This window comes from Monodelphis domestica, chromosome 1, assembly GCF_027887165.1.
Source record: "Monodelphis domestica isolate mMonDom1 chromosome 1, mMonDom1.pri, whole genome shotgun sequence".
Lineage (NCBI taxonomy): Eukaryota > Metazoa > Chordata > Mammalia > Didelphimorphia > Didelphidae > Monodelphis > Monodelphis domestica.
This window is the reverse complement of record NC_077227.1, coordinates 555,375,535-555,384,007: the sequence shown is the minus strand read 5'-3', so window position 1 is coordinate 555,384,007 and position 8,473 is coordinate 555,375,535.

Sequence of the window (8,473 nt, the reverse complement as noted above, 5' to 3'; positions counted from 1 at the left end):
TCCAGTAGTTCCTTCTACAGCTGTGGTTAGCATTTTCCTCAGGAGTCCCTTGGGTTATCTTGGAAAATCCATTGACTAAAGCAAGTCTGCATATTCTTTGCAATTTATAGCCTTAGAGACTTGCCTAGAGCATGGAGGGGGTAAGCAACTTGCCTAGGATAATCTAGGTAGTATATGTCAGAAGTGGGACTTGAATTCAGGTATCACTGGGCATCTGAGCCCCAGTTCACTACTCCAAATTGCTCCTATGTCTCTCAAGCTAGAGCTAGTCATTAGAGAGCCAGAACCAGATGAGACTTCCCTTCCTCACTTCCCTCCCAGGGAGCTGGAGATATGGATTTCATAGCCACCAAATCATTAATGGTCATTAGAACTGAGTTGCTCATGGCACTCATTGAGGACTCTTGTTTATTAGGAAAAAGAATGATTTTTTTGTAATATGTTGTCATCAAGAGAAGTAATTTTGTATTTGTGCTGAAGTAAAATGATAATATCAGCATATTCACCACTCACAAAGCTCATATCACAAACTCCTCTTCCTTGGCTTCCATATTTGTAAAATGAGGGTGGAAAAGATAGAATGCTAGGTCCATGGCTAGGAAGATCTTAGTTCAAATCTGACCTCAGATACTTGCTGTATGGCCATGGGCAAATCACTTAACTGTACTTGCCTTAGTTTCCTCATTTATAAAATTACCTGAAAAAGAAAATGGCAAAGCACCCCAGTATCTTTGCCAAGAAAACCACAAGAAAAGAATCACAAAGAGTTAACCATGATGGAAAGTAACTAATTAAGAACAGTAGTGGAAAAAAGACTTGATTGGAAGTTCAAAGAGCTAGGTTTGAGTTCAACTTCCTTCACTTCCTGTGTGATGTTGAGTAAGGTTTAGATCAAACAATCAATAATTTTTTTTATCACCTACTATGTGCCTGGCATAGTGCTAAGCTTTAGAGATTTCCTTATCTTTTGGAAGAGAGTAGAATTGGGTAGAATCAGCATGAAAGTCCCTTCCAACTGTAACTTCTACAGTTCAATGATCTTTTGAATATGAGATGAGAAAGACATAATGAAGTGTGAGAAGTATACAATCCTAAACCTTGAAAGCTTAGGAGTAGATAATAGAGGACCTTGGAAGCCAGAGAAAAAAAATTCAGAATAATTTTGCATTTTTTTGGAAAAGCATGAAGATAAGTGATTTTAGTAAGGGGGAGGGAACCAAAAGAAAAGGAATGTCAAATAAGATGCAAAATACTGCATGTACAGCTAATTAGTTTTTTTAAGTGTTTTTTTTTTTTCCATTTGGCACCAGAAGGTTTTGAGTCATAACTCTTTAATCTCTGGATGTAATTAGAATGTGTTCTTTTTTTCAAGGAAAATTTAGAGAAGCAATTTGCAGAAAACATCAAAAGGTGAATTGAAGCCCAGATCTTTCTCTTCTCAACTGTTGGGTATTGGCTGTATCTAAATACAGTATTTGTATTTAGGGTATTATAAGGTTTGCAAGGCACTTTACATATAGAATCTTACTCTATCTCAGTTTAGTAGGTATTATTATATCCATTTTACAGATGAGGAATCTGATGATCTGAAGGTTAAATTAATTGCCCATGATCACATAGATAGCAAGTATTTAGGTGACACTTGCACATACTTCTTCCTGACTTTAGTTCTAGCACCTTCTTCTCTATTTTATACTGTGGAACAAAGATAACATGGAAGGTGAATGAACGATTTAGTTAGCCAGAAAGTTTTTTAAAAAGTTATTTATTTATTTTTGTTTTCTAATATGGGAAACAAGACTTTTGCTAATGATTAAATCCTCTGATGAAAGACATCATCTATCAAGACTTATTACTCATCAGTTGGCCATCTTGGGTTTTTAAATCAGAAAATATCATGAGATATCTGAAATGGAAAATCCTTAATATAAAATACAAACCAAAACCAAAAGTATAGGAATTCTAAAAGTGAAAAAAATTCAGTTCTACCCCCCACAGTATCTCTTCCATCCTTCCTTTTCACTTAGATGGCAACCTCCTTAATTTAGGGCTCATCTGGTCCATTTAAATAGATTCTGAATTGATTTCCTTTCTTTCTGTTTGTCCCCTTATCTTTTCATAAAACCTTTACCTTCTGTCCTCAAATCAATACTGTCAATACTGTATATTGGTTCCATGTTAAGAGTTAGGCAATGGGGGACAAGTGACTTGCCCAGGATCACATATCTAGGAAGTGTCCGAAGACAGATTTGAACTCTGGATCTCTTGTCTGAACACCTGGCTCTCAATCCACTGAGTCACTTAGTTGCCAACTCCCCTTACCCCCCCCCCCCCATACTGTATGTATCTTTCAATCCATCTTTCATATAACTCTGTCAATGCTCCCTTCAAAAATCTTTACTAGTTCTCTATTATTTCTAGAATAAAATGCACACTCTTCAGCTCAGCACCTAAAGCAATTCTGCCTGCTTTACCTTTCTACACTTATTTCACATTAATCCTCTATGACCAGACAGTTCTACTTGTTATTCTTCAAATTTGGCAATCCATTTCCTATCTCCATGCCTTTGCATAGACATCACTATACTTGGTATGCACTCCTTTCTCACCTACATCCCTTAGTATCTTTAACTTTCTTTAAAGCTCAGTTCAGATGTCACTTCAAACAGAAAAGCTATCCAGGGCACATAGTTATGAGTGATCATCTGGTATCTACTCATGTGTTTAAATATTGACTCTCCAGTAAAATATATGTTTCTTGAGGGGAAAAATAACTTTAAAATTTTTGAATCCCTAGTGACCAATATGGTGCTTTGCACATAGTAGGTAAAATTTCATTGTAATTAAGTTGTGACCTCTCATCTTCCATCCTTCAGCTATAGCCTTAGTAGCTCTCATCAACAATGAGGTGGTAGGTCATGGTTTGGTTGAAAATAATAGGAACTTTTGGAAAGGGGCAACTGACCATTCCATTTTAGAATTTGTGATAGAAAAAAGAAAGGAAAGCCAGGCAGGCATAATTAGTCAGGTACCTGAGATTATGGTAATATAGATTTATAAGTTCAAAGGAGGATTGGTAGTAACCAGGGACTAAATTTCAATAGGAGATGTAAGCTCAAGAATGATGCAAAGCTCTTTAAAATTACATTCTTAGAATTTAAATAAAAATACTTTTGATAACAGGGAAAAGCAGGAATTATTTAAAGAGAATAATGTGGATGCATAATAAACTCACTAACTTAGATTAAAAAAAAACATACATGATGGGTGCAATGAAAAGTAATGGTATAAAAAAATGAAAGCCTGGCAGAGTTTTATAGGAATAATATTAGGAGTGCAAAGGTTCAGAATGAGCTGAACCAGCAAGAAAACCTAAAGATAAAAAAAAAATTCAAAAAGTATATAGTAAGGAAAAGAGAAGAATCAAAGAAGGAAAATGTTTGTAAGACTAGAAAGTATGGAACCAAAATGGATAATAGTTATTATCCTTGGTGAGTAAGGATATAGGATAAGGATACTGTTATAAGTTCAAGTTACTAGACTGATATGAAGTATATTCTATGGTATCATTGAACGGGTTCTTGTACACATTAAACAAGAAATCAGAAGTCCCTTTCCACTCTGAGATCCTATGATATATTTGGTATAGTTTTATTTTTTATGTGATGTGTGATCCACTAGCATGTGTTCCAAATTTACCTCAATTTTGATAATTTTAATGGATTATTGGTATATTTAGACAACTGTGATTCCATCTTTATGGTTACTCTTTCTAATAGTACAGATTAAAAGCTATCCATGACTTTTCATTATGTTTGATTCTTGACCATATTTCCTTACAAATCTCCACTAAAGGTCCCTTCAGTGTACTGGAGGATTTTGCTACATCTCTTGACATTTCCTGAATGCTATAAAGCACACAGGCTACCTGCTATTTCAATAGACTATTCGTTTTTGTCAAACTTTTTCTTGATGACAATCATTTTGCTGTTTCCAATTATTATGTTGCAGCCTACTAATGTTCATTATGCATTTCTCCATTATCTTTTATGTTTCCTGATGTTTGAATTCTTTGGAATTCTATGTAATCTATGACTTGCAACCATATAGAATCACTGGCAAGATATTGTTTAAAAAAGATTGAAAATACAAAAATTTCCTCTTATGCAATCCATTTCACTTCTTCATTTTTTTTGTGGTTCTGGACCCAGTTAATTGTTTATTCACAATTATGTGTCCAAAATTTTAACAAACCATTTCTATGGGACATTCATTCAACTGCATATTGTGGTATAAACTATAGCTATTCTTTATCCACTTGATTTTTCCTTGTGTGATTGATGATATTGAACTTTTTTTTAATGATAATAGATATCATTTAGATAATAGATATCATTTACAATGATTTGTGGCTCAAATCAACTGGGAACATTTGGGGACCTTATCATTGATAAAGAAGACTTTTTCCATTTAAACTCTACACTATGTATTTTCCATGATAGTGTCAAGTACCACTGGCCATCATATAACTCTCTTTTATATACTTTGTATGTCACTAATGGAATTCTTGACACAAAACCCCAAGCTTTGCACTCACATGGACTGGATAAATCTTTAATTTGTTCCCAAGAAATCAAAACTATTTGCCAGTTTTGTCCCACACAAGGTTTCCTCTGGAAATTTCAGAAAAGAGAGTATCAGAGTAGGACTTTGGGAAGGCCATAGGAACTATATACTCTAAATGGAACACCAATGGTAGAAATATACTATCTCATCCTTTCCTAATTGCTATTCCCTTTGTCTAGTCTCTAAACAGATCTAGCTTTCTCACAGAGATTTAAGGATCAAATTCCCTTACAAATATGTCATTTCCAGTCAACCAGTTCAAGATTTTCTGCTCTCTACTCCAGCCTAAATTAATTTCAGATCTCTCACTCTACTCCTTATCATTTGCCTTGTGCTTTAACCAAACTCATCTACTTATAATTTCCTAAATAACCTGAAAATAAAGAAATGAGCATGATATGCTTAGGGGACAGTGAATGCATGTTTGGGAACAGGAGGAAATTGGTAGAGATAGACCAGAACATAGAAGGCTCTGAAAAGTCAAGTATAAGCCTATCATTCAGTTGGACAAGTATGTCTGTTAAACAATTTTCAGGAAACATATTAGAAAATGTGAGATAGGATGGTGTAGACAATAAGAAATCTTTCTGGTGTATACCTTCCTTATTTCTCTATTAATTTGGAATTTTTTTCAGAACTGGAAAAGTCACAGAATCTCACTGTCTTAGAAAAAAATCCTCAAAAGCCAATATACTTAGTTCTGAATCACTTACAATATTGCCAAAGTATCTCTTGCTTAAAGACCTCAATTAAAAAACAAACAAACATTATCTCATTCAGCTTTTGGCTAGCTCTAATTGTTAAGGAATTACTTTTTCTTTTGATTAAGTAGAAATCCACCTCTGAAGCTTCACTGCTCCTAATATTGCCCTCTAGGGCCAAGCAGAAACCTAGTCACTACTTCACATTGGCAGCATCTATTATAATCTCTCCATTACCCCTTCCCACCCTTCTCTTTCACAGAGTCAACATCCTTCAAATAATTTTCATAGTTTCAATGTCTTTCAACATTCTGATTTCCTTCATCTGGACAGTTTCCATCTTGTCAATATCCTTTCTAAAATGTGGAATCCAGAGAGGAACAAAGTTTTAATTTTTCTGTTCTGTTCTGTTCTGTTCTGTTCTCTTTTCTTCTGTTCTCTTCTCTTTTTCTTCTGTTCTGTTCTCTTCTGTTCTGTTCTCTTCTTTTCTCCTCTTCCTTTCTCTTCTCCTCTCTTCTCTCTTCTCCTCCCCTCTCCTCTCTTCTCCTCTTTCAAATCTAGTGGCAAGACAAAAGTCATACCAGGCTATGACTTGGGCTGTAGTGGATGGCCTTGGCTTTTTCAGTGTCCAACCAAACTCCAAGTGCTTCAAAGCATCTGCTTCAGCCTCCTTCACTGTCGTTGGAATGAATTGTTTTTGTCACCCATTCTGCCAGGGGAAATTTTTACATGCCTGGGATAGACATCCTTCTAACTCATTGATGGGTTTATAGCCTATCAGTTAGCCTCAATATGATTTAGCCTATCTGCTGAGATGGATTATTGAGGTGAGGCCACTATGCATGTTACAGATTCTTGGAGCTACTAGTGGTAAAATTGGATAATTGCCCTGAAACACACTTGTGTGATTGCAATAGACCAAAAAGGAAATATATACACAGATTCTAAGTATGCTTTTGGAATCTGTCACATGTTTGGTTCCTTATGGCTTCAGAGACGGTTTTTGACATCTAGTGGAAAGACAGTAGCTAATGCTCAGATTATACATGAGTTACTGCAAGCTTTGCAACTTCCTAAGAGCTGGCAATAATTCACTATAAGGCCCATATGCAAAATGATGATTTTATAGCCAGAGGAAATCACAGGGCAGATATGGCAGCTAGATTTTCAGCAGAGCAGGGCCCTGCATTCATAATGAAATTCTCTGTCATTGACAACATAGATTTAGAAAAAGCATACACAGACAAAGAGATTCAAAAGTGGAAGCAGAATTTTAAAGCCACACAGCAAAATGACATTTGGGTAACCTAAGTGGGAAAACCTATTCTCCCTAGAGCATTTTACTCTTATATCTGTCAGGCAATTCATGCAAAGGGTCATTTTGGGACACAGGCTATCATAGACACTGTCAAAAGAACATGTGTTGCTCCTGATATAGCCAGCATTTCTAGTAAAGTTTGTTTGGCTTGTTTTGTGTGTCAGCAATACAACCAGTATGCTTTCAAACAAACAGTTTTTGGGTGATGTTCATTAGCTTACACACCCTTTGAACATCTACAGATAGACTATATCAATATGCCCAAAGCAGGGAATTTTAAGTTTTGTTTGGTGATTGTAAACCAACTAAATAGGTAGCCTGAAGTTTTTTTCCAGTTAGTAAGAACACAGCACACTTTGAAGCAAAAATTCTCTGAGAGAGATCATACCAAGATTTGGGATACCAGTGAGAACCAATTCTGAAAGAGGGAGTCATTTTAGACTCAATTTTAAAACACATCTATGAGAATCTAGGGATCACACCTAAATTCTATGTCCCTTGCTCTGGACAGGTTGAGAGAATGGAAAGAGAGGTAAAATCTATGATAGGGAAATTGTGTACAGAGACCCATTTAAAGTGGCCAGAAATATTACCAATAGCTTTATTCTACCTAAGAACTCAGCCTAGAGGGGACTTGTACATTTCACCTTATGAGATTCTCTATGGACATTCTCCAATGCAGGCAAAAACTTTTACACCAACTTTTACATCTATGCTAGGGGGAGACATGAAAATTGCTCAGTATATCAGGGAATTGCAACACAGGGTCAAAGAATTACATGAAATGGGTGCACTAGTACAAACAAAGACATTAGACTTCACACTATACAATATTCAACCAGGAGATTTAGTGTACATTAAAAGTTTTAATAGGATTAGTGCAATACAGCCAGCTTATGAGGGGCCTCTCCACACATTCATAATAACACCTTCAATAATCCAGGTACAGGAAAAGATGTTGTAGGTGCACTGTTTCCACATAAAGAAAGTGATGGCAGGAGAAGAAGCTTCGGACAACATGTCTTCAGGTGAAGAGGCTGACTGAGGATGAGGAGACAAGGATCAAGGTGACAACTAGACAATAATAATTGCAACAACAATGACAATGGCACAGCAACAATGGATACAACAGTACAAGGACAAGGTCAAAGACAACAAGAAGAGGACAACAGACTGGCTGCAAACTGTAAGAACTTTGCACTAATTCACATAAAGCACACTAACAACACTTAGTTACAAACAACATTGAACATTGACAATGACTCAGATTGGAGCACTATGACAAAAGATTGAAGATGCTGCTTTGCATGTTACTGACAGATGGACTTACGTAACACAGAGGTTTGTATACAAAGAAACAAATTTGGTTAAGTAGTTCACAAGGACATTAAAATATAGGACACACTTATAATACAATTTCCAACACAACATAACTCAGTAATGAGTATTCATGACAATAAATGAGTTCACGTTAATCACCTTATAATAGGAGTATGACCATGTCTATGAACATTATAAAATAAGGTCTTATCTCAAAGGAAGATTTCATATATACCTAGGAGATAACATCAAAGGAAATTTCATATCCTTAGTAAAAGAAAATCTATGAGGTTTTCTATATTGACTTCAAGGGGGTGTTTTATCTTCCTACTAGATGATTCTATAGGGAAATTATATAGTTGTGCATAGCATGTAAAATATGTAAATTGAATGTACAAAGCATGAAAATATTATAGATTGTCCATATCTGTATATTTGTGCAGCAATGGGGGAGATTCTATCTCCCCATCAGATCAAATGGGAGTGTTATTAGAGGTAAAATTTGATT